The sequence below is a fragment of the Neomonachus schauinslandi genome, chromosome 14 (assembly GCF_002201575.2).
Source record: "Neomonachus schauinslandi chromosome 14, ASM220157v2, whole genome shotgun sequence".
NCBI lineage: Eukaryota > Metazoa > Chordata > Mammalia > Carnivora > Phocidae > Neomonachus > Neomonachus schauinslandi.
In genome coordinates this window covers 81060956-81065434 of record NC_058416.1, presented here as the reverse complement: position 1 = coordinate 81065434, position 4479 = coordinate 81060956, and positions in this window count along the sequence as shown.

Here is a 4479-nt window from a genome sequence, read left to right as displayed (position 1 = left end):
TGCTGTGTTGGCCTTGTGTTTACTGAATGCCGAGTTCTCTGGTCCTGACATGAAGCCTTGACCCTTCCGGGACTTCATTTCCTTATCTCTAACCCTGAGGGAGCCTGCCGACCCCCTGCTACCCCAACTGGCAGCAATAAACGAGAACAGAGGCAAGAAGCTTATGTACTCTGGGCTCCTGGTTCTACTTGAGGTCATTGGACACCAGTTTGCTTTTCTCCAGAGCCTGTTTCGTTTGAACTAGGCTACTGCAGTCTATAAAACTTTAATGCACGGATTTCCCATTGTTCGGGTGTCCATGGGGCACATGCCTTCCTGTTTCGTCTGGGGGGGGGGGTGGGGGGCGGTGTGCTGACCAGGAAAGAAGCCTGGGTGGTTGCCTTGTTTCTGGAAATGCATATGATTACATTCGCGGTAGCAGATGGGCCCTCAGACCCCACCAGCAGGCATGCATCAGACTTACTGTGTGCCAGTCCCGGGCTCTTTGCTGGATCTGTACTCTTTTCCAACAACCCTATAAAGCAAGGGTCATTATCAGCCCTGTTTTAAGAGGAGGGAAGTGAAGGCTCCAGGAGCTTAAGCTTTTCTCAGGGTCACGTAGCTCATAAGGAAATTGGAAGCACGGGCCTGGGGGTGGGGGATGAGGAGAGGGAAGGGGGTGGTCATAAGTACCTGACTCCAAAATTCATTCTCTTTTTCTAAGAAATTATAGAAGACTTAATTTCAGTGTTTTTTAAAAAAATTCTCCTTTAGTTGCTTAATTTTTTTTTTTTAACACAAGCACACATACGTACCACACACACACGCCATTGCGTCTTTGATGCTTCCTACGTTGGGAGCTTGTTCAGGGAGAAGACGGGCTAGGGATTGAGTGTGCCTCCTGGATGGGGTTTTTATGGAAACACAAAGGTTATTGACCTCCAACACAAATTGGCTCGGCCCTCCGGAGTTCGCCCAGCCGCCCGGCTCTCCTGGAGTTTTGTTCAGCCCTCTCTCCTTAGCTACCAGCCTTGTTCAACCTGGACAAAACAAACAGGGGTTGTCAGGGGGGTGGGGGGGAATTGCCTCTTCAACCTCACAATGAGAAGTAGGAGTGGGAACAATTACTCCAATAATTCAGACATGGATGTTAAAACACTCCACACAACCCCAACGTTTACCTAAATTATCTGGGTAATTGCCTGCATTTTCAGCTTGGATTTGAGCTCTGTAAATCCTGAGGTTTCGGATGATAAATAAGGAGACTCTCGTGTAGGCCAAGGTAGAGAGGGAGGCGAGGCACCATTAGAAAAAGGACACAGAAGGGGAGGCCCCAGCTTTGTGACTCAGTCATGTCTTGGATGCAGAACCTTGGGGGGGGGGGTCCTCTTACGTTCTCTGTGCTTCCCAGAGTTAAGGCTATTATCTGGAATAGGAAGGGAAGGAAGAAAGGAGGGAAGGAAGGAAGGAAAGAAGGAAGGAAGGAAGGAAGGAAGGAAGGAAGGAAGGAAGGAAGGAAGGAAGGAGAGAAACGGAGAGAAAAAGAAGAAAAATAATTTTAAGAAGGACATTGTTGTAGCCTCTTTGTGTTCTGAATTGCTAAACCATTAGTCAGGGAATAAATATGACTTTATGTCTCCTCCTTTCAGCAAAAAGAAAAGCAAATCCCCAAAAAAGTCATCCCTGGCGGCTCGGCTTTCTTTCTTTCGTCTTGCAGCTTTAGGCACTCTGCTTTTACTTCGTTGAGAATGGGATCGACCACAAAGCTGCTTTCACCTTTCATGCGCACAAACCACCCCCATTCACTGTCCTCTAACTCCTGCAATCTGTTCTTTTTAACCTTTGGAGGAGGCATTTTAAATGGAAAATGCCTCCGTCATGCTTTTTCTCCAAGATCCTGGGCTCCTGTCCTCAGAGGCGACCTTTTGTAAATGAACAACTATCTTATTTTATTTTTTAAGATTTTATTTATTTATTTGTCAGAGAGAGAGACAGCAGAAGTGTGGGGAGGGTCAGAGGGAGAAACAGACTCCCCGCTGAGCAGGGAGCCCGATGCGGGCCTCGATCCCAGAACCCCGGGATCACGACCTGAGCCAAAGGCAGACGCTTCACCGACTGAGCCACCCAGGCACCCCGGAACAACTATTTTATTGAGGCCCTACTAAGCTCTGGATGTCTTCACTTGCTGGAGCTTGTTGCATTTCGTGCAACTTTTAAATGATTTTTGGCTTCGTTTAACCCATTTGGCATCCAGCCTGCAAGTAACTGTGCCCCCGTCTGCACTTCCCGTTCCCTGTCAATATAACAGAAACTGGGCTCCAGACTTTCTTGGGATGGGTGGTCGTTTTCCATTCGGAAAACTGGGTGCAGAAGCCATGCCTCCCTTCATACCTGAGGTGGGAAAATGTGTTCCGCCAAAGGACAGACAGTAAATAGTGCGGATTCTGCAGGTCATACCGCTCACGCTGGCATCCTAAGGAGAAAGCAGACACGGCTGGTATGTATGTGAATGGGTGTAGCCGGATTCCAATAAAACTTTATTTATGAACACTAAAATTTGAATAGCGAGTCATTGTCACATGTCATATACCTCCTTTGATTTTTTTTCCTTTCTAACCATTTAAAAATATAAAAACCTTTCCAAGCCCACAGGCCATATGAAAACAGGTGGCAGGCTGAACGGGGCCTGCAGGCCGTAGTCTGTGGACCTTCGTGACACCTGCTTTAGACCATCAAAACCTCGAAGGACATCAGAGAGAGGCTGGAGAGACAAGTGGAAATGGTCCCAATTGCCCTACAAGTGTCCAGCAGGTGAAACTCGGCGAAAACAAACTTCGAGACCAGCCTTAATCAGCAGCACAAAATCGTACCAGAAGCCTTTATTAATTGCCTATTATTTGCAAGGCCTCCTCCTGCTGAGAAGCTCCGTGAATAAGACCCACCAGGTCCCCCTCTGGTTGCTTACATTCTCTTAGGGGAGAGAAACATGAAAATAAAATTCGTTATCTACGTACAATTGTTTTCTGCTCAGCGAAAGAGGTATTAGGGGCTCTTAGCAGGGACTCTGCTTCTCCCTCTCCCTCTGCACCTCCCCCTGCTCATGCTTTCTCTCTCTCTCTCAAATAAATAAATAAAATCTTTAAAAACAAAACAAAACAAAACCCCAAAATGTCAGTAGTGAACAGCTAATTCACTATTAAGCAACAGTATATGCAAAGACCTTCAGTTGGGTAAAAGGAGTAGAGTGACTTGGCCATTATAGCTTGATTTTCAGGAACAGGCAAAGTCAAGTTGGAGAGATGAGTAGGGGTCAGACCAGACATGCCTCTTGGTGCTAGGGGCCAGGCCATGGGCGTCACTGAAACTGAAGCTGATGAGGGTATGGGATGAGTCCTGCTGCCATGCGGCCGGTGGGTTTGAGGGGAGGCAGGCAGGAGCAGAGATAAGAACGGGATTAGCACAGGGGCCAAAGGATGGTATTAATAGCTGGATCTGCCATAATCATTGGGGATTGCTCTCCGTACCTGTGTGATCAGCAGGAGGGCCCAGAAAGTGATGGGGAGCTGGAAGATCTGTCTCATCTCCTTCTCCCTGGACTCATTTATTTATTTATTTATTTATTTATTTATTTATTTATTTATTTTTAAAGATTTTATTTATTTATTTGAGAGAGAGAGAATGAGAGACAGAGAGCACGAGAGGGAAGAGGGTCAGAGGGAGAAGCAGACCCCCCGCCGAGCAGGGAGCCCGACGCGGGACTCGATCCTGGGACTCCAGGATCATGACCTGAGCCGAAGGCAGTCGCTTAACCAACTGAGCCACCCAGGCGCCCTCCCTGGACTCTTTTAAATCCATACCCAGGATCCCCACTCAATAAACACTGGTTGAATTCCATTGCCGGTGATCGTGTAGTAGAGGTGAAGGAAGTAGTATTCTGGAACAATCCAGAAGAAAGAAAAACTGCTTAAATAAACTCTGCTTTTGTTGAAATGTAGTCGCATGATTCCAAAAAAGGGAAGATAATGGGAATATTGGTGGAGCAGGTGCTTTGCAAATATTATTTGTCCTTTGCTCTGCCCAGCACACCTGCCTGCGCATATCATTATTCCAGTTTTACTTTGAGGAATTGAGACCCAGAAAGGTGAAGCCGCCTGGCCAACAGATACCCAGCGAGTAGAGGGCAAATTCAGAATTCTAGTCCCACCTCTCTGCCTCTAAATTCCAACTCTTTCCTCTGAAACCTTGCTCTCTCTGTATCTCATTTTCAAAGAATGGCCATGAAGCTTGCTTTACTGGAATGCAAATCTCAGGAGAACTGAGACCGAGTCTCAGCCACGACTATTTGCTGAATGAATTAGAAAGAAAGAGAGAAAGAAAGAGAGAGAGAAAAAGAGAGAGAGAACGGAAGAAAAAGGAAGAAAGGAAGAAAGAAAGAAAGAAGAAAGAGAGAGAGAGAAAGAAAGAAAGAAAGAAAGAAAGAAAGAAAGAAAGAAAGAAAGA